Here is a 24,438-nt window from a genome sequence, read left to right on the forward strand (position 1 = left end):
TGCAACATTTTATGACAAACAAAGTGTATAATTATGCTAAGAAAAATGACAGCTTTTAAGAATAGTGACTCTCTTCTTTCAATATTTTTGGTTGTTACTGCAAAAATTACATGTGCTTGGTGTCGAAAAACGTTGTGTTTAAAACATTTCTTCGAGGAATACCATTATTGCCGCGATTATGTTCCCTAACTTATTCAAACTATTCGTTACTAATAAAATTGACATATGGAATACCTATGTACTTTAATAATAAATGTTTTTTAATACAAATTTTTGTAATACAACTGGATTGGTTTTCATATTCAACATTTAAATTTATTATAATCAGTTCTGAAGTATGTTGAAACAAATTTTACAAATTATTTATAATTTTCTTGAGGTTAAAATAATGAGTAGCTTCGTAAGCAACATTTTAGTGGGTGGCGGTCTTCTACGTTCCAGTCTGCCAGGTATGTAATTCTAATGAAGTGTGACCTTTAAAATTTAATTAATCTCAAAGCCATTGTGAGAATAAAATACACACACGCAGAAAACGTAGATAATCTTATACTATCTATTAACGTAGATAGATAATCAGATTTATGTTAGGAGAGGTCTCTAGATTAGATAACCTTGTCCAATAGATCGAGAGATATGATATACTAATTTACAGTTCAATGTTATCTTCGAAATTATTAGGTGTTATTGTATTTGCTAGGGCAACAGTAATACAATATTTTGATACGTGCACAATGTTCGGTTAATCGTTATTGGCATATTCATCAAATGTTAACATTTTGGTGTCCAAGCACGTAGCTCTACGTGATTTCTCGATCATCCAGCCCACCATTGAATACGGATCGCACAAATTTATCTTTTTCTTCCCATGAATAGGATCGTTCAATCACGAGTCATCCATTTGTGATATATTACTCCTATATTACAGAATTGTCTTCATCCCCTATTTTGGTTCTGGTGATCGTGTTGTAAGAAATGATGAATCAGTTACTACTCAACTCGTCTATAAGTAAAATTAATTATTACATTGTATTATATGAAAGATCAATTTCTAATTGAATACTTAATATTGTTGATATTATATACTATGTAATATATTATAATTCATTAGTTTTTTATTGGAACAACAACTAATCAAACAATTTACAATTTGTAAAGAATTTATAAAGAATTTTCAATTACATCATGCGAAATTTAAAAATCTTGTTTTAGAATAATGGTACGCTTATTTAAGGAAAATAGTGATACATAGAAATATACCCACATACAAAATATTTAAGTGTCTAAAAAAAGTTACTATTGCTAGGAAGGACATTTCACAGCTAGTTTTCAATTATCGAATATTAAATATGTAAATATCAAAATATTAAAATGTGGAAATGTCTATATATCTAAATTTCGAAATTCGAAAATGCAAAAGTTTGAAAATTTCCAACGTTTATAAATTAAAAAACTTCAAAATGTAGAATTTTTAAAATTTTCAAATTCGAAAATGTGAAAGTTCATAAACTTCAGAATTTACAAATATCAGAATTTTATAAATGTAAAAATTTGAAAACTTGAGAAGATCTGATTTTCTAAGTTTCAAGGTTCATAGTTTCTTAGAAGCATTATTTTAACTTTACAAAAGACATCAGATATGAAAAAGTCAAATTGTGTCTGTCTGATAAATGTCTTCAACTGCAATATTGTTTATAAATACAAGCAATAAATAACGAATTATTTCAGTTCATAGTTCTTATTAACTCATTCAGTATAATGTTTCAATAATTCTCATTAATAACTGATCTCGAATTAATAAAACATAATTTGGGCGTATCCACAGAGTGATGTATGAAGCAATTAAGGTTACATTCTGGATACGAATTGCAACATAAATTGGCATGAATTTACAACCTTCTTATAGCAAGAATCTCGCAATAATCATCAAGTATAAAAAATAATAAGAATGAAATTAAAAATTGCTATTTTTCTGCATGTATGTACTAGATCATAGTTTACCTGGTATACAGTTTCATAAAAACTATTCAACATTTTACTGCCTTCACTAAATGAATTAATTACATATATATCAATTAAACATTTTGAAATATTCAAGTTGTACATTAATGTACATTTAACAATTTTAAGTCTTATACAAATAAATCTATCACCAAGATGAACTAGATAAATATCATTTTATACTTCTACAGGTGTGCTAATAAGTTATCCACCATTTTGCGAACAAGCTATAAATTGCAGTTCAGATTCTGAATATATTAGCACTCGTTTTTCATCAAAGCCATTATTGAATAATGACAATTATATTTAAGAGAAAGTAGTATCTGAATTTCATTGAAAATAAGTATTAAAAAAAAGATATCATTAAATCTTAAAAATCTATGGAAATCAATTTTCATTAATATCAACGTGGTCTGTTATAGAATATAGTATATAGATTATACTAGAATTTATACTAGGATTAGGGTTAGGATTTATAGTAATAAGATTTATATTAGGATTAGAATTAGAATTTATATTAGGATTAGGTTATGTTAAGTTAAGATTAGTTCGAATATCGTTCCTGCTATTTTTAAAAATATCCATAATAAAGAAATATTTCTTATGATATGTATATTGATGATAAAAACGATACACGAATTAACATTTACATTTGTCTCCATCTCACGGAATTAATCATCATTAATATTTCTTCTTATATTCGCATATTTCGTTTCAATTTTGTTCTCTGATTTTCCTCACGTAATTGAATTGTGCATTTTGTAATCGTTCTTGAATAAATAGTTTACTTGTTCTATACATAATTTATTACGACACTTTATTCGACCACGGATCTCCTCGCCTTCAACAAAGTATAGCTGTAAAGTTTCAGTTTTTCTTTGCTTTTTAACAAATAATGAACAATAGCTATAACATTATAAAGATTATTTAAGACGGTAACATTAATAGCATATATTGCAAATGAAAGTATGCTATTAACGTAAGTAAAGTAGTTATGGTATTGCATCACAGTCATTACAACGTCAGTTGCAATAAAATCGTTACAACATGGATTCTTTTTAGAAATTTTTAAAACAGTAAGTAACAGTTAAAACATTCTAGAGATCACTTAACCAGTTAAATGTGTTTGACGACTATATCCGTCATGGAGATGTGGCAGAATTTTGTGTCATGACGACTATATCCGTCGTGCGTAAAATTTTGTTACAATTTAATATTTAAATTGTAATTTTGGCGAAAACTAAATTATATTCGCAAATTGTAATATGCTTAAAATGTTTAGAGGTCAACAAATGAAATAAACAAATAAAAAGTGTAAATGATTTGAGATGGATTCATAAATTCTTGAGAGCTAACTCGTCATCGCTTGATTATCGCGACACACTCTGGTGCGCGCTTTGCAAAAAAATCGCCATAGTTAACTGGTTAAGAGAGTGATATTTCTGATAATATTTTATGCACATTTTAAAAATACATTCTTCTCCAATCAATTTTATATTCATTTCTGTTCCCCTCGTTTTTATCCCAGTGATCCGGTATTAAATGAAAAACGTACCGCATTATCAGAATTATATTTTCAAGCGGTGTTAACGACCCAAAACTGGAATCATACATTTTACAGATCTCTACTTCTTTCATAAAAATTTCCAACATGATTATCGATCAAAATGTTTTCATTTATCATTATACATTCGCTTTCAACTGTCAACACACTTTTCGTATACAATTCGTTAAAACCACTGATTCCCGCTTACGTGACTGAACGTGACACGAAGCGTATCAATGACGTTTGCGGAACATTGCATTATACGAGACTAATTCTCCCTGAGGTTTTGTGAGACCTTCGTCTCGAAAGAAACATCCTTCTCCCTTTCCTTTGCCTTGATCTGTGTTTTCTGAGCGTTTTAACGAGGACAAGTCGTTCCTCGTTAAGGAAGAAGCCCCGAGAGAAAAGGGACTCGGAAGCAACCGGTGAACTACGTATCCGTAAAATCTACAACGAAGGATTTCTCCTTTTATTCGATTTCCACTTTTCCTTTTTACACAACTCTCATTTGCCCTTTATTAGGTTGATCCGAAGAATCTTGTCTGCTTTACATATCGCGAACACCTATTTTTGCCGCAGGAGTGCACGCATTTGGACCACGCTCGTGATCTCCTCTTTCATTATGGACGAGTATATACGCCGTCGATAAGATAAGCACGTCGAGATATGTACGACGTGCTCATTTCAATACGAAAGCCTGAGCGATGGCTTCTGTAAAAGCAACCACCGCATAAAGATGATTCCAGCAATAATACGACTTTATGCGACAGAGAAGCTGCAACACTGTGGAATCCTTTCAGTTGCCATTTCGTATTTCACAGATTGAAACGAGATTGCGGTTAACTTAATTACCATGGCTTGGAGATATGATGCACAGTATGTACATGAAATATATGTTACATTCAGGAGCGGTCCGATGAAAGAGATGGTGCAACACGTGAATTTGTACGCGATGGCAAAATTGGTCTAAACTATACGAAATTCAAATGTAATAAATCACAGATCAGGGTTGCAAGATAAAGCACACATTAGGAAATTATTGGTTGCATTTCTATGTAATCAAATTTTATAGTATTATAATGGACACCTCAGAAAATGTTGCCAATATTTCTGACTTTTTATTTTCACAATATTCACAATATTTTATTTACATTATAAAATTGAGGGTGAATTTTAAAATTTGACAACTTTAAAATTTGAAAATTTGAGAATTTAGAAAAATGAAAGCTTAACAATATATTATAATTTGTCAACTTGACAATTTGACAATTTGACAATCTGACCATTTTTTTTGTTTGTTTACAGTTTATAGTCGCATCAGTATCAGGCGTTATTAACGACTATCTACTAGTTTAAATACTTACTGTAGTTCACTAATTGATTGAGGAAAAAACTGAGAGTTCTATAGGGTTTAATATTCTATTGAAGATATCCGATCGTGTTGCAGAATGCAATTAGGGCGACCTGGTACGCGGTTGAGGTGATTGTTTCTGTGAGATCGTCTTCAATTTTCTTCGTTCTTCATGGTTGTTCCGAGTTGCTCGGAATATAATTAGCTTAAAATTTATGGGTATTCTTTCAAACCCAAAAAAACGCTTCATTCTTACAGCTTTGAACGGATCTGTAAGACCACATGAACGTCTCCACAACTTGACGTTCTTAACTATTGTCAATAGCCTTCTAACAGGCCAGAAAAGCACATCTTTCTAACACCACTATATCTTTCCTTAAAGAAGTTTATTTCCATGGTCCCAAACTGTGCACCCTTGCTGTGTGCAGTGTTTACGAAAATCCTTGCATACTCGGCGGACCAGGCACTCTGACTCGGTCATTCAGCAGTCTCGCAATGTGTCCCATTACTTAGTTCTTTTGAAGGACCCAAATCACTTAACTGTTTGGGTCACTTTATTAACGAAACGTTATTTACAACCCTGGACTGAAGCCTAGAATCTTACAATCTCATTCGCTGAACCATCTCACCAATCACTGTTTTTTACAAATAACAATCTGTCCTGATTGGTCCTTTTGGTAACACCTTCACGTCCTGAACTTCCTCCATCGTTTTCTTTTCTGGCTTTTTAGAGGCAACTAGTCAGTCTTAGAACTACCTTCGGTGAACATATTCACTTTGACAAACCATTGTCACTATCAACATACGACAATCATTACTAATAGTGGGATGATGATCTACATCCTTCATTGGCCTGGGCACACCAGTGTGGAGGACTCTGAACCACTCTATAAATTCTACTCTACAATAATAATTCTACATATAATTCCACTACCGTAACAAGTTGTGGAAACGCCATGGGTCGACGAAGATTTACAACCTTCGAAATCAGCTATAAATAGTTAATATTTTACCCAACACGCGAACAATGGTACTTCCTACATTCTAGGATAATATGGTTGATATTTTTGACCCTTGTTCAAAATGACAATCTGATAATTTGACAATCTCACAATCTGCCAATCTGACAATCTGACAATCTGACAATTTGACATTCAGTGACATCACTCACAATCAGACACAAAATGAACTAGCAATAGTTCCAGGATAAATAAGTACTTGACTCATTGAGAGCTGACGAGAGAATCTGAACAATCTAAAAAGAATATTTTCTCCAACAATTGAAATGTGGAGTGGGGTCAACACGCTACTGGGGATTGAACAAGCGGCTTGTGTAAAATGAACTATTGGATATGTTAACAAAATATTAAGGGGAGGGGACAAAAACCGCCTTTGCAAATTGTCCGTACGGAGGTCAAATTTCACCTGAGACTAAAACTACGCCGTCACTTTTCACCTAACGGTTCAACAGAAATAAAATCATAAAATTTTCCGAGTCTTAATAAAATATGTTAAATAGAAAAATTTTGAAATACAAATTGTAATAAACAGCTGCAAAAGGCAATAGTTGTTGTTTCAAGAATATTACAAAAAAAATAAAAATAAACTTGATGGCTCTACGATTTTAAGAGTGTGCCGTACCAACGAGCTGCATAGATTCAAAATCATCATTCTGTTACAATAATTAATTAAAAATCCTCATAAATACACATGTATACAATTTGCATCATGAGCAACGTATTCTAATTTTCATTTATCCAAGCGTGCCGAACTGTTCAGCAAATAATTTTTCTCGTCGGGCACGCACAGATTTTATCATAAATCTGGAAGGAGCTCTGGACCGTTCAAATTTATCGAGGCATACGTGCGGTTGGTTACACGAATTCGTAACTTCGCTGTAAAATGCTTCCATTCGATAAAAATGATACACTTCCATCTGTCGGAATAGCATCGATGTATCGAAACTTGTTACTGTACACAATAGAAGCACGTTCCGGTCTCCGTTCTTTTTGCCTTCGTAGCATAAACGTCGGCGAGCAGAGAGAGGTATAAAAAGAAGAATGGGTCGCGTCACTTTCGTTTCTCGGACCACGAGTCATCTGCATAATACGTGGCCTGTCCATGGGTTCCCATACCGTGGTGCAGGTGCAATGCAGATGCGACTACTTCGCGCGAAAGGCCGTGATATTCGTAGCACGCCCTGTCGTCCATTATCGTTGCCCGAACACGTTTTTCAAGCAGCGATCGCGGCGGCTCGCGGCTTTCTTATTTTTTCGTCAGATCTCTTATGGCGTTCCACGACCATTGAAAAACGAATAAAATTCTTGGTCCTTCATCAAATACTTCGCACGCTCGTTATCCACCCGATACTCTACTAACGGCCTTGTACTAAATCGTCAAACGTTTTCTTCGTTTATTGAAAGTCTGCTTTTGCCAACAATTTATGTTCACCTACGGTTCCTTTCAAAAATTTTATGGCTTTATTATCGCTCCTTACAAATTGTATGGTTGAGTGATTTTATTAGGATGCGTGATATCTTCTGGATTATGAGAGTGGATTTTAATTTTTAACGAAGGGAGCTGGGAAAACTTGTTAACACTAAACCAGTCAGCATATAATACATTTGATTGAATAATGAAATTGAAAAATACATAAACAAACGATAAAATATAAATTAATATACACATTAATTCTTCTTGAAAAATAGACATATAAAATAACATTAATAAATATTTTGAGTTAAGATATTAGATTTGTAAAATAGTCATGTGGCCGGTTTGATAGTTTCAGTGTTAACGACAAATTTTAGCGTTTCGTTCGTTGGGCAATTTTTAGTGTCGGTTTTTTGTGTGCTGCAAAGGGTACAACTGAATATGGTGGACAAATGTGCCCTTAAGCCAAATCAAGCTTGCAATACGTTATTGGATAGCACATACGAAAAAACCATTTTACATCACGTTCTAACCCCCTATTTCAACCAGTAGGGTAATAACAGAAAAATCGAAATCCCAATTTTCCCTATTTCTTCTATTTAATGACGTACAAAAATTCTGGAAAAATTCGGAAATAGTGAAATCCCAGTACCGCATATTTCACAATTTTTTCAGATTTCTTCATCGCAAACTGCAGTTGCAAAAAATGAAAAACTACAAGTTGCGTTGGAAAAATACAATTTTTTTATCGAAGATGTAGAAGCACTACTTTTGTATTATCGTTGTAATAAAATATTGGCATAACTATTATTCTCGATGTTTTTCAGACTTTATTTTAAGATTATTTTGCGGTGAAAAGTAACTCTTATTTCGAGCTCGCATGTCTTCTCTTTTCAGTATATTCGTTAAGCAGTTTAAAATAGTTGAAACAATCTCTCACATTTACATTGATACAAATGGTAAATTATTTATTTAAATAAATATAGAATATATTTATTGTGCTTCTTCCATCGAAGAAACATAACTTGTATAACAAATTTCAATAAATTTGCTTTACTTGCTACGAAAATACATGCTACGAAACGATATTTTATAAACCTGCAGTTTAAGTATATTCACAAAAATTAAAACAAGGCTGATAATTGTTTTTGCAACTTCATCAGACTGAAAAAATATTCAAGAACAATTTAATAACAATTATCTGTGGCGCCGTGCATTCGCTTCTCAATTGATCAGTCGTTAAATTGAAACATGTGATTGGAGATTAATGATCCAGAACATGATCAAGATTCATTTAAATAATATGAGTCTTTGGACCCCTGGTGAAGGTAGCAACGTTGATGAAACGTTGCAACATAATTATGCGACGACATAACATACATGCAGAAATTACCACAGATAATTTTTATAATTACGAGGAAAGCGAAAGTCACTAGACTGTTATTAGGAAAACAATTATGTAAGTCAATGATGGGTAATTGTGTCTAAAATTAAGTTATAAATAAATTTATGTTAAATTACTAAATTATGACTTAAATCACTAAAATTTTGAAACTATTAAATTTAAAAAATGTTTGAACTATTAAATTTAAAAATTTGTAACTTCTAAAATACGTTATTGATAAACTTGAAAATTGTAAAATTGACAAAATTGAAAGTTTGAATATTAGATAGTATAAAAATTTGCAAAAATTTGAAACATTCAAAATGCCTACACCTGCGCGTTTCTAACTTATAAATTTAAGAACTTCTAAACATCCACATTTCTAGAAATCACTCAATCTTTAAATTTCAGTAAATCGATATAAATCTTAAAAATTTGGTATTTCTCATGTTTCATTATCCTAAAATTTTCAAACTACTGAATGTTTAAATTTCTTAATTCATGAGTGTAAAAATTTGCATTTTCTATATTTTTGCATTTCTAATTATAAACGTTTGAAAATTTCTCATTTTTATCATTACACGAATCATGTACGCTTCGTATATGGAGAAGCAAGATTAAATTTATGATATTCAGAAAGAAGTGAAATATGATATATGGTTGTACTCATGTTACATAACTTTTTTTATAGAACTTCAAATTAAAGTGAGATTTTAAATGCTAAGTTAAAAACTTTCATATTTAAATCAGAGAACCGCGTAAAATTTAATTTAAAACAAGTTCTTGTAATTGAAGATAGCTAATATGATATAGGAAATGTAACAAAAATTGAAAAATAATTACAGTTTTTAGAATTCCACGTTATTCGTTAGGGACTTATTAGTTTACATGTAGACATTTGTGTTTAAAGCATTTTACTAATTTTTCAAGAATATCTTATACCAACAGTAAAAATAAAGTAAACGTTTGCTATACTTTTTTGTGAAGTAATCTTTTACTAACAAACATTTTTACATGAAAGCAAATGAATATATTAATAATTAACAACGTAATAATGTAATTCCGTGTAAATAAACTATAATAAATACATATTACAAAAGATAGTACGTAGATCTTCATTTTCTTTTCTTGTGTTTAATAAATAATATATACTCCTTAAAAAATAATATTTTAAACTTGCGAAGATATACTTTTTAACAAATAATATTTCAAATTTGCTGTATGTATACTATTCAACAAATAATATTTTAAATTTGCTGTATACATACTCTTCAACAAACAATATTTTAGATTTACTGCATGTGTATATTCCTTAATAAATGATACTTTAAACTCGCTTCGTGTATACTCCATTATCTCCCAAACTTTTTTTTGCCAAAAGACCGTATTGTTTAAGGCGCTTAGCGAATAAAATACGAAATAAAATTCCCGAGAAATGTAACGCAAAGATAAGAAAAAACAGAATCTGTTGAGAAAGGTGCAGTGAAACAGAAATGAAAAGAAGCGCGAAACAAAGAAGAAATTAAGACGACATTAAAGAGAAGCAGGAAAAGGACAAAATCTTTTGCTTCGTAGATGAAAGTTGTTTTGCTTGCTCTTCAATAAAGTAATCGCAATGACTATTCTCCTTCTGAGTTTCGCTAGTAGCATCATTCACACCGCGTAAACACCACCATAAATTTCCACACGGTTCTCTTTCACCTCCGTTTACGTTACACCCTGACCATCCATAGCCACCGTTAACTGTTACAAGCCATCTAGTGTTTCTCACCCTTCACTTAGCAAACCATACCCCTCCTATTCAAGTGGAACAAACTTACAAACGGGGTTTTTATTTGTTTGATCGATTTTGACGATAACTGTAGCTGAAAAACATAGACCAGACTCGAAATAAAACTTGAGGACTAACTGAAGGTGGCTATAAGAAGAATCAGGTCAAGTCGCTTGGTAATTTGTTATTAAATAAGATTAATAAGTCATTAAATTAGGTGAACTTGCTCAAGATGAATAAAGCATTGAATTAGATTCACTTCATTCGGATACAAATATTAGTAACATACTTAATAATTTCTTGCTACACTGTGACTACTTTCTTATACTTTGGAATATTTTTACGCGTGACGCACTGACAGTATCGTACACTTCACTTTAATTTATAATACACTTCAATTTTAAGTTTAAGTCCAATTTGCATAATCAAGGATCGTTGAATATAGAATAGATATTTTTGGCACTTTATTTATACGTAATAATTTATCGAATATTATCCTCTAAGATTTTTTAAAACTAGGGTATCAATCATGCTAGAATATCTTTCATATTTAATAATCAACATAAGTAAATTCATTACAAATAGAAATATTATTTATTTCTTTATTTTTTGTACCATAAAGTCAAAATCCAAATACTACTGCAAATTATTAATTAAACTTTTAATTGATTGTCACCAAATTTTAGCTTCAATAAACAACTTATTATATTTAATAGAATTCGTCGTATGTGCAATATTTTTGTATAATTCCGAATTTATTGACTGTAAAACTAGTTATACTATTTATAAAACACGATAGGTTATAAACCAACAACTTATAAAATAAGTTTATAAATCGTAAGGGGATTGTAGAATTTTTCAGGATCATTTTAGCTTAGATCTATCAGCAAGTCATTTACCACATCATTTTATCGAATAATTTATAAATCAATACGATAATTTAAAATCTCCCATAAATCGGACTTAAATACATTAAGACTACGAATACTATGAAATGACAGTAATCTGGTCACCAGTCTGACTTAAGAGATTAATACGCTTACGATCGATCAGAAGAGCGAGGGATTCTGTCGATATTTTATTTCAACCGATAAAAAATCAACTTGGGTTCTTTTATTGGCCAAACAAAGGTAGTATTGCAATTTAGTTCATGTTGATATTAAGAGAAACCAAAAGAATTATTAATGCGAATGCCTTTGGAGAAATTTGCAGGTGCAGGGAAGTATATGACGTGGTATTACACTCTCATAATCATAAATTATTCCGTGGAAGTACGGACTGTAAGTGTATTAACACTTTGATGATCACACATTTCGCGGAACTTATGACCGTCGCAGTTCTATGTTCCCTGCTGTACTTCGAAGATTATTAGCAAAATCAAGTGTGGAGGTTATACTCAATATACGTTGGGAAACTATTAATCTTTAAAATATAAATAATATTGGAGAAATGAGACAAAATTAAGCTATAGAAACAAATACTGCATGATCTGTAAAGTTGTTTTTACAACAATTCTGTATCTCGGTGAAAGTTAGCATGTATTCTAACAAAAGCTTCTTAAAAATTTTCATAACTAAAAATAAGAAATCTAAGATTCGTCATTTTGGTGGGTTTCGCAAATCTAATATTAAGTAAATAGAAAAATTACAGACATATTAAAATGAAAAAATATGTTACGTACTGGTGATGCAATACGAAACTGTTTCGTGATAATGAAACAAAAATTAGTATTTGACTTTGACTGAGTTAAGAGAAAAAATGATCATGAAAATATAACAGTAATCGTTAAACTGTGATGTCAGTAAAAAAAGTAAAAAATATGTTAAAAAAATATTTTACATACAGGTGATATAATAACGTAATAAAAAATAAATAATTGACAAATTCGACAGAGTTAAGAGAAAAAATGATTATAAATATGTTACTGTAACCGACAAAGTGTTAATTAAATCAAAAAAATGTGTCAGGTACTTGTGATACAATAGCGAAAAAAATGTTACATACTGTTGATGCTATAACGTTAAAAAGAATATATTATATACCGGTGATACAATGGTACGAAATAATACATGTAAATATATGCTTATGATAAAGATCAAGACTTGAAAACTGTAATATGGGTTTCAGTTCTGAAGACAGTTATAAAGAATCGATATATGCTCATAACTGTTACATATTAGATATATCGTACTCTCTTTTATCGATTACAATTTCCATTCTTCAGAACTGATATTATATCGGTTCTATAAGCACTATTTTTCGGTTTTATATTCTAGTTATAGTTCGGTTCTACAGATCTACATAATATAAATGCAAAATAGGATTATGTACAAGTTATACGTTACATATTTGTATATTTATTACATAAAACGAAACTATTAAAAACACAGAAGTAATAAATAACAATTGTAGAACCGATACGATATTAGTTCTAAGGAACCGTAACTCATATAAGTCAAAACGGACATACCAAATAAATTATGGCATTTTGCCAGCTTTCCAAAACTAGAAGCCTGATATGTAAGACACACAAGCTTATTTTTTGAATCTTTTTTATATCCGATAAAAATTGTACGTACATTGTACGTACATATATTGTAGAGTGTATTATATCATAAACCTCAAGTACATCGTATCCCGCGGCAATAAAAATATATCTGAACGATAACCAAGTATCTTTCCGCTAACGTTCAGTCAAAGTGTCGTGACAGTTGACCAATTTTATGATCGCTTTATATCGTTTCCACTGCCTATTCTCGCAGGAAATAACCATTTAAGTTCGTAACACAAAACGACAGAAATTTTTGTCGGCGTTGTAAATAAAACCGGTGAATATCGTGTTTATGCGGAAAACATAAAAACTGGAACGGCAAAGCGATCATGAACGGGAAAACGATGTGACTGACAGGCTTCATAGTTTATTCGACAAGTCGGAGAACAGACCGGGAAACCTATAACATCGTATTCAACTTGTGCTTCGGGTTAACAGCCTGGGTGTTCGACGGTGTACCATGATGTATGACGCGGTGTTAGGTTTCAATCCTCGGGGAATACCATGAAAGCGGGTTCTGTACTCGATGTAAAATATCGTTGATCCGGCACGCGGTCTGGATTAGTACCAGACACTCTAACCAGTTCACCAACAAGTTCTGAATGGTAGTCACCGATTACCAGCGCACTCAAGCCTTTCGAATTTCCGTTCAAGAGGTGTTATCTCGGATAATCTGAAACGCTCCTACTTTCAATTATGTATTAATGGATTTTTCGCTGAATCGAACGTTACATGGATTATTTCCGTCCGAACTTTATGCTCTGTGGGAATTTCGTTCGGAATTTACACACACGCGAAGAGAAAGGAGCTGTACGCATTGTATTTAAGGGGATATTGATATTCGGGGCTGTCGATTTTAGCCGATTTATGAGATGAATTATTGGATTCTCGTTGCATGAGGCTTTGGAAGCTTTGCACCTGTGTGTTTCATGGTTCAAGATATCGTGATGAAATTTTTAGACTGCTATCTTTATTGTTATTGAAATTACTGTAGTCTAATAACAGTATGACACTTTTAACACTTAGAGTACCATGTAGGATGTGTAAATTTTTATGTAAGTCTATTTGTATTGACTGATTGGAATTATAAATAAATGTACATGTACAATCTGTAAATGAATATATATGAACTATAAATTAATTATAAATGAATATATGTGATCTACAAATGGACATATATGAATTAGAAATGAATAATAAATATAACAAAATACTGTTAAAATAATTGTCAAGATTTATTGCAAATAAAAATACGATCTAATCAAATTTTTAGCTACTTGAGTGTTGCAGGTAACATGTTAATACGTAACAAGAAAATGCGAAAAAAGTATCTTCAAGAATATATAATACATATGTATACATATAATGTAGTATACATATGAACCATTATCCACTTAAAGTACTTGATTACATTTAGAGTACTTTATATTAAATGCATTTGAAAATTAACTAATGGCATTTGTAACTGTGTCAATTTATTCTGCAATTCTTCTCAGTAGCTAACCATTGATTTCCGTGCAGTTTAATAATTCTCTGTAACTGCAACTGAGAAAAATAACTGAATGCGATATATTATTTCATTCGTCGAATGTCACTCTTGTAAAATTAGTCGCAACATGTATAAAAATTTTATAAACGCTGAGTCACACATTTACAGTCAATTTAAGCGTAGTTTCATATTTCGAATGCTAGGAATAATTTTTTAAATTGAACATTAAATGAAACATGAGGTAATTTAAGGATGTTTAAATTGAACATTAAATGAAACATGAGGTAATTTAAGGATGTTTAAATTGAACATGAGGTAATGTATACCTCATGTGGAGTATGAAAATACAGAATACTAGCATTAGATATAATATTTTATGTTCTATTATTTTTATTAATTATAACATTTGGTTATATTTAAGTGTCTTTGTATCAATACATTTTTTATGTCCTCAGAACCTCCACATGTGATTTACATTTATCGACTGGAGCATTGCAAAAACTAGGACGAACGGATAAATATAATTAAGTAAGATTGAAATATGACATGTTTCATATTACTTCAAACATTTAAGTAAGATTGAAATATGACATATTCCACTGCGAAATGTACCTCATTTGGAATTTAATAGAATTAGAAGTGCGAAATTTAAGGAAATTAGTTATCTAGTTCAGAAATATATTTATAAATATCACTAGCCGGTAGGTCAATAAAAAAATAAGCATAGTAAAATAATAAGTACGGAAAACACATCGAATTTATGTATCGTTGAAAGGCTTTCAAATAGCAGTAAAACAAAATGTCCGTGTTACGTCAATAACATTCGCTCGAATGACGGGTCATAATTTACGTCAAAGTGAATTCATGAAATAGCCTACAGCTATTTGGCAGATATTCATTGCACAGATTTTGAAAAGTAATATTATTCCATATTAAATATAACACGACACTCAATAAGTCCCCGGTCTGACACATATATGGCAATACTGGTGACAGACCCACGTTATTTTCGAATAATACTAACCTTCAAACAGTACGTGTCAAAATTTCAGGGTATTCTGACCAATAGTTTAGAAGTTACAGTCATTTTAGTACCCCCAGTTTCGTAATTTTGAAGGCAATGGATAGAAAGGAATTTCGTGTGTTGATTAAACACTGTTTTTTAATCGGAAAAAATACTGTTGAAGCCAAAAAGTGACTTCATAAGCATTATAGGGACTCTGCACCAGGGAAATCAACTATCATTGACTGGTATGCTCAATTTAAACGCGGTCATACAAGCGCCGATGATGCTGAACGCTCTGGTTGCCCAAAATCAGCAGTCGTTCCGGAAAACATAAAAAATGTCCACAAAATAGTTTTAAAGGGCCGTAAACTTAAGTTGTGTGAGATAGCTGATGCCTTGAAGATATCAGAAGGTAGTGTCTTCACAATTTTGCATGAAAATTTGGGCATGTGCAAATTGCTTTCAAAGTGGGTGCCGCGTTTGTTGTTTCACGAAGGCAATGCGCTGTGTCACAAGTCGATGAACATGATGGTTCAATTGAATGAATTACGTTTTGAATTGTTTCCCCACACACCGTACTCCCCAGATTTGGACTCCAACGATTACTGGCTCTTTGCAGATATGAAAAAAATGCTCCAGGGAAAGAAATTTGGCTCAAATGAAGAAGTGATTGCGGAAACTGAAGCTTATTTTGGGTGCAAAGACAAATCGTTTAATATAAAGGGAATTGAAAAGTTAGAGGTGCGTTGGAATCAATGTATCACACTGGAAGGAATGTATATTGATGATTAAAGTAGAGTTTCTAAAAAAAATTTGTTTTTCTTAGTTAGACCGGAGACTTATTGAGTGACGTGTTACTATTCTACACTTGGTCACTTTCCTCCATGTACGAATAGCTTAATACAAAATAGTGCAAGTAATTTTTGCTTATTTGGTTTAACATCACATTCTGAAAGCTTAACTTTGTCACTGTGTTTTGTGTCAGTGTGATATAAGTCGGTCGATTAGATCTTATGAATAAAGTAAATTCACTTTAGTCAATTTTTCATTCACTAATTTTTCACTATTCATTTTAGTGATTAAACATTGATAAGTTGAGTATTTATTTAATTATTTACAAAAATTCATTTCATTGTTATATTATTTTTATATAGAAAAATACTGTTCAATGATTGTCACAATTTAAGTGGCATATTAGAATCAAATAGATGTACTCCTTTACGCAAATTAATGTATTGTTTGAAATTACATCTTCCTTTTGTTGTATACAGCTTAATCACTTTATTACAACTGCTTTATAGAGAAGAAACAATCATTTTATAGAATGTTTACGACGATTTAAAGAAGATTATTCCTTATAACTTTTTGGTACCATCAACATAATTAATATTTATGGGATATTAACGTCACGAATAAATGAATAGGAAATTAGAGAGCTATGTTTCACAACAGCGACATTAATCTTTACATACTTTGATGTGTTAAAACCTCCTATGAGCAAAGTACGAATATATTACATCCCGAATTCATCAGAATCTTATACGCGGAAAGAAATGTATTTATGAAGCGACATTTTTATTATGAAAGTGATAATAAATTAATACTTCTACAGATACTACTATATTTTACATTTATAAACTTGTTGTTTTACATATTCCTTACAACGAAACAAAAAAACCATGATATTTAAAATTTCTACCTTTTTAGCAGCAACACGAGTTCATACAAACTGAAGTTGGGTAAAAACTTTAATTCTCAAATTTAGAAATTTTAATTTAATAATTTGGAGATTCGAAACTTTTAATAATTGACGATTTGGAAAAGTAAAAATTTAGAAATTTGGAAAGGGAGGATTGAGAGATTTGAAAATTTAGAAAACAATTTAGGAATTAAGAAATCTGAAAATTTGATCTAAAAGAAATTCGAAAGTTAAGGAAGTTGGGAATTTCAAAACTCGGTTTTAGCAAGTTGAAAAGACTGAGAAATTTGGAAAGGGAATTTAAAATGATAAAGAAATTTAGAAATTTTGTATTTCGGAATTCAAAAATTTCAGGATTTTAGAAGTTGACAAATTTCAAAGCTGTCGCATTTCGAAATTTGGAAACTTGAAAATTTAATAATTTGAAGATTTCAAAACTTGAAAAATCTGATAATCTGAAAAGTTTGTAACTTGAAAATTTGTAGATTCAAAGATTCAAAGATTTGAAGATTTGAAAACCTGAGCATCTGAAAATTTAAAAATGTCTGAATTTTCAGTACGGAAGGTATGAAATTTCTAAACTGATTTAGCAATATATTTAGAGAAACTTTTATACAGAAATTTTTTTAAAAGTTAACAAAAACAATAAACGATATAAGAAACAATGATTCAGATATAAGTCATTAACGTAAAATCAATCACCTACAATTGCAGATTTTAGACATAAAATCTTAAGATGAAATAAATGTTGATATATGTATACGTATATAGATATACATTAAGACACTGACCCGACTCATAAAAAATAAATGACTTCGACATCTTTGATTAATATCAAATATCTTTTAATAATTTCACAGACAGTATGAGTGCTATTTTTAGAAAATTGTGTAAAAATAACAAGTCCAATATGTTAAATAATGCTATGGTTTTTGAATATTACATCTGTGTCAGATATAATGCTTCGTGATTGATGGATGCATATATTACATGGAATATGAGCAGTGGATTAAAACTTGACGTTAACGCCAATGGACTCTTCGTAATGAATAATCATTGTCAATCAGCGGTATAACGGAATTGCCTCTCCTTTGCAAGATTAATGAAGCCTTCATCGATGTGTATTCGGACTCAAGACACAATCGGAACATTACTAATACACCTGCGTTCCTACATTTCGAACTAATGATATGGGTATGTTGCATATTCATTAATACGCATGTTAGGATGCTGCATTTCAACTAGCACATTTTCAAACATAAAAATACTGATAAAATGTAGCAAAATATTCAAATTTATTTTATAATAATTTCAAGCTCAGATTTTAATGAAAATTACTACGCAAATTATTGATTAATGTTTTTAACAGAAAGTTATTAACTGTTGAATATAGAACAATGATGGATACCTGCAATCGCCAGGGAATCGCTTGTGGAAACTAAAGCGAACATTAATTATCGTTATATTGTCACGTACAACATTGTAGGAATACAAAATTTTTTGAATTGTTGATATAAGAAATCCTTTCATGTGGCATTTGAGAGATTGCAAAGGAAGTTTCTAAATTTTCAATTTCATAGTTTGAATATTTGTAGAAAGTCATCATAGTATTGAAAATTTCTAGAGCTGAATACTTCTAAATTTTAAAGTTTATAAGTTTTAAACTTCTTAAATTACTAAGTTTTGTATAATAATATTTTTGAGTGATGAAAATTGATACAAGTATACATAATATAATTTTATCTATGTAATGTGAATACATTTTGCTACAATATTTTAATCAACTAAAATGTTCAAATTAAGCAGAAATATTATTAATAGAACTGTTAGTGAAGCTCGTTCGACCAATACATTTTATTCAAAACCTTTTTGTATTTCCACATATTTCCGATTATTCTTCTAGGAAATCAATTTCCTTATTCGAATGCTATGAAGCAATTTAAACTGTATACCATGTGTACTACTTTGGCTTGCATAATTACAAAATTGTCTCTCATAAGACAATTTTCCACTGTAAACGAAAATTGAAACCGAACCAGGATGTCACAGTTAGCAAATTAAAAACGTGAGTGTAGAGACGAGAGGTGTAGGTATCTCGCAGATAAATTATTGCCGAATCTGACACATGAACCAAACGCGAGACCGATGCATAGATCAGTTCACGTACGCACGTCAATCGTGGTCTGTGATAACGATTTTATTTCGACAGGTATCGAGATTTTTTAAAAAGTACCTACGTTAAATCTGTACACTTCAAACGATTAGTTTTCATTGCATTTTATGACATTTATGTTTTTTAAAGCGTAAGAGTACAATTTACAGTTAAAATTAATAAAAGGGAGCAATACGTTTTGTTCACTAGCATCACTTACCCTGTGCAGTTTATTTCTATTAGGTTTTGTAGTTCTGTTAAACGTTTTTCAACTATTTTTTCGTTTTACCGAACACATTTGTTGTAACTATATTGCCATCGAAATGTTTATGAAATAGAATTACTATATGATATCTATATGTCGCAGGGAAATGATGAAAATAGGGATGTGATCAAATCCCAGAGGTATATGATCAGTTCACGAAAGATGTGAAAATAACACTCTTCTATCCTTTCGCGAGTCAAAAGTTTTTTTCTTCATGCCGCTTGTTCAGGAACGTCCTGATAATTTCATTAAACTGTTCTTCGAACAGGTCGAAGATCAACTTACAAATTAGGTCAGAGTATCTTAACTCACTTAGATATATGATCACCCCACAGAGTTATAATTTTAACACGTAGCGTGAATTGATCATATACCTTAGGGATTTCATCAAAATTGGCTGTTTCAAATTTTATGACAAATTTAGTTATGAATTTTGAAAGTGGCTTAAGTCCATTCCTGATAAGAAGATACACATTATTTACTTAATAATTGCTTCTATTTTAATACAAGATCAGATTTATATCACTTTTGTAATAAAGACTCGTATAAATAAATAAAATTAATGTAAAGTACAGCTCATGTCAATTAGGATCAATATTATCTAGCAGAAAAATACAGATAACTATATCTTCCAATTTTATCATATCTGCAGCATTAAATTTTGAGATATGCAGATGTAGAGAATAAAATTTTACATCCCTTGAAATTACTTCAATTCCATGAAGCGAACAGTTTCGTCTTAGGTGATGATCGGCAAAGGTCGGAAAACAACGATACGTATAACTAACAGGTAAGCTGGAAATGTTCTCAAACGTTCAAAGGGGATTTAGGAAAGGTACCTTCGGAGATACCTACTCGATGAGGATTAGGAAGTGATTTACAGGCGATTCCCGATAGCGATGGAAACACGAAAGCCAGAATTTATCGCGATCGCGGAGAGTTCTCGTAGTCATGAAGTTTCGAGGGGTGTTATCTCGCGCGTGCACCACCTATGTACGAACTATCAGTTTTCATGAACATGTTTATGACGCAAATAAGCGTCCCTCTACCGATCGGGCCGCATGTTTCGTGATGCTCATTAACCCCATTCCGATTTCCTGGCAAGTTTAAATCTGCAACGGGACATTTAAAATTACGCAGACCGCAGGGTGAAATGTATTTTGTGTATTGAACACACTTCCTTCCAAACGAATTTCACGCGATAACGCTTATCATGGAATTACAAAGATTAAATGTCCATGCATGTTCGTTTCCAACGGTTAATTTTAAATCGCAAATGAAAGTCTCCTAAACAAGTGTTCGTGAGAATGATTAACATTTGCTGTGATTTCATGTGAAACGTGTGTGTGTATTTCGGGGTTGTTTAACACTTAAGAATTATTTTCCTGCATTTTTCCGATACTGCGCTAAATTAATCTTGTATATGTAAATCTGACTTCAATTTTATGTATGCTATTTCATCACACAAAGACTACTAAATATACGAGGTGTGACACAAAAGTAACGAGACTAGGTCTGTAGCTTGAAAAAACAATGGAATTGGCAGCAATTGTTTTTTGTGGCATCATTCCACATACCTCCTCTATCCATGTTGCCAATTTCGATTGAATCGGTCATACCATTTGGAAGTATTGCGTTATTTAGTGAACACGTGCAACTGCATTCTGCCGGAAAAATGTCTAACGTAAAAATCGAACAGCATATAAACATCAAGTTTTTTGTAAAATTTGTTGAAATCTTTTGTAACATGTGATGAGACTTGCATTTTTACCTATGACCCAGAATGTAAGCGCCAGTCAATGGAGTGGAAGTCTCCAGGATCCCCAAAACCCAAAAAAGCACACATGTCAAAATCAAAATTGCACATTAATGGAATTGTAATGATTGAGTGGTTTCTCAGTGGTCAGACTGTTAACCAACACTATTACATTAAAGTCCTAAAAAGATTTAATGAAAAATTTGGAAAGAAAGGCCACAGTTATGAAGCGATTGATGGTCGTTGCACCAGGACAATGCATCCGCTCACACGGCACTGTCTGCCAAATAGTTTCTGACCAGTAAAAATATTACTCTGATGGGGCATCCTCCTTATTCTCCTGATTTGGCTCCATGAGACTTTTCTTTATTTCCTAAAGTTAAATTTTGCTTAATGGGAACCCATTTCACCTCAGTTAAAGAGGTTCAGACAGAAACGGAAAATCTCCTAAAGGGACTTCCAAAAACCTCGTTCCAGAATTGTTACCAGCAATGGCAGCACCAAATGCAAAAGTGTGTGAACACTGAAGGGGACTACTTTGAAGGTGATAATGTCACGGACAACTGATTCTGCAGGTACAATGATTTATTGGACTAGTCTCGTTACTTTTGTGTCACACCTCGTATTTCATCTTTTATGCAGAAGTAGATCTGATACTGTAGTTTTGTGGTAATTGAAATTGAGGAAGTGCCACAAAAACGGAAATAATTATCCTACAATTCCACTCATTTCGTCATATTTTTCGATTGTTCTGAAGTTACAGTTTCCTCTGCAGTTATTGTTTGAAATGACGATAAATTTGAGTGTCAAGGTCAAATGTTCGTTTACGCATCATTTTACAGGTTCAGATGTCAGATACATTTTCACATAAACAACAATTGTATCGCACTATGTCAAGTTGTTTTTCCGGATGAATTGCACATTTTCTATTATGACGAATTCACAAAAAAAGTAGTTTGTCAATTAGTCGTGCCATAGTTACAAGGTCTTTAATGAGTCAGGTTTCAAGAATTAGTTCGATGTAAAATTTCATCACTTCTAATAAATTAATTTAGACAAAAGTTTTTTTTAATATCTGAGTCATTACAAAAAGTAAGTCTGATTGATAATATCTCTTCTTGAATCATAAGACCTAAAATGACAAATGTGTGTAAAATAATTACAATTATTATATACTGCAATACACGGTTGAATTTGTTAAGAATAACAAATAAAAAAATAGGAGAGATGTAAAATAATTTTTGTAAGAAGGAATTTTTTTTCAAAAATCATTTACATAGATTTTTAGGTTCAAAGTATAACTTTTCTTTCAAATAATTTTTAATATTTTCCATTACATACAATTTATAATCCGTTAAATAGACGGACTTGCTCGAATAAAATGTAAATTTTTTCCCACGAAGTAAAGAAACGAGCACCAACGAATTACGGTTATATTCTTAGACAGTTCGAATGAACAATTTTGTAGTTTCATAAAAATCGGTATGTGTCAGTCACCGGGGTTCTCTTATAAGTATACGTCCCTGTTAAAGCGTAGCTACAATTCGCAGAACGTAATTACCAGGTATGTCTGTACAGAAGGCAAAGATTCTGGGAATGCGTGCAATCAACAATCTAAGTAAGAGGCAGTTACGAAGGTATGGAAAGTCTTTTTATGAACGAGTTGTGCAAGATGAATGAGAATTTTTAAACGAGAACTGTTATAAAACGTAATAATAGAAATACGAATTGTGTAAGTTGATAGAGAATGAATTACTTCTTGTATGACTACACTTTTAACACTTTAATTTTCGCAGTGAAAACGAACACCTACAGTACGACTGAAGATATCAATTATTAAGTAAAATCTAGCTCCTTTATTTTTCCCAGCCCGAGGAAATAATTAAACGCTTAAAAAGACTGGCAATACGGAGAAAAAATAATTTTAATACCTATTCCACGTAACTGTAGAAAAGGGTAGTAATTGCAAAAAGGTACAAAATGAGTGTCTTTGTACTCTTGAATAGTCGCGAACGTTTGCATTTTGATTCAATGAAAAAAGGCAGTAAAATATACTTCGCTAAAAGAGCCATTAATATGCTTTATATTTTTAGACGTAAAAAGGGCCAGAAATGATTTTAATACTAATTAACGTTCACATCGTGCGTTTCATTTGTTTTCACGTGGTTTCAAACATTCATTTTAAATGAAAGAAAATGTTGCGTATAAACATTAATAAGTTAAATTTGTTTTTGCTAGTACCATCAATCTTCTTGTATATTTAATTATCTATTATAGCAGACTTTCGTTATATTGTCACCGTGCACATCAGTGCTTAGTTGTTATTGTAGCACATGAGATTACACGAAGATAGTTGCAATGTTAAAAAATGGAACTATTTGTCTAACACAATATATTGTAAATTTCAAGAACTTTTGCCTTCTAGAATGTCGTCACTGACAATATAGCTAAAATGTATTGTGTTAATAGATATTCCTGATAATTTCAAATTTTGAACTTTTCATTTGTTACCTTACTGCGCCTACATATAATCTTAATATTCAATGGTCTTTTTGTTTCCATTTTCTTAAATTTTGATTAATCTATTGCATAAAATTTAAGGGTTTGGTCATTTATGATCCTATGGTAATCAACGTACTAATAACTTATTATTTTCATTCGATAACAAAAGCAAGTAGAATTATATTAAAATTCGTTAAGTACAAATAATATTGCATTGAAATTCCATTAACCCAGAAGGCAGTAATAGGAATCATCCACAAACGTTCCACAATTCTCTTAATAGCACTTATTAACCTTAATCAAAATATTAAAATTTTAACATATGTATAATTCAAAAATGTAGTTTTCCGAACTTAAATATAGTAGTTTACAAATAAAACATAGTTTTTATAGTTGATTAATACTTACATTTTTATTTAATATCTATCTGTAAATTATTTGCAAAAGTACAAAAAATTTGCCCCCATTTTTTGTGTTAATTACACGAAGACAGAAATTCTATCATCGATTTAGTTTGTTGAAAGTGTAGGTTGCA

General features: G+C 31.3%; 1 long non-coding RNA gene across 1 annotated transcript in view; it reads right to left on the minus strand.

The window, feature by feature from the left end:
* Positions 1-323: 323 nt before the first annotated feature.
* Positions 324-24,438, minus strand: part of LOC143265328 (uncharacterized) — an 85,885-nt gene continuing 61,770 nt past the window's right edge. Inside the window, exon 3 of the long non-coding RNA XR_013039753.1 lies at positions 324-1,000. This is a non-coding gene — a long non-coding RNA (uncharacterized LOC143265328). The remainder of the gene's footprint in view (positions 1,001-24,438) is intronic.

This window comes from Megachile rotundata, chromosome 10 (assembly GCF_050947335.1).
Source record: "Megachile rotundata isolate GNS110a chromosome 10, iyMegRotu1, whole genome shotgun sequence".
In the NCBI taxonomy this organism is placed as follows: domain Eukaryota; kingdom Metazoa; phylum Arthropoda; class Insecta; order Hymenoptera; family Megachilidae; genus Megachile; species Megachile rotundata.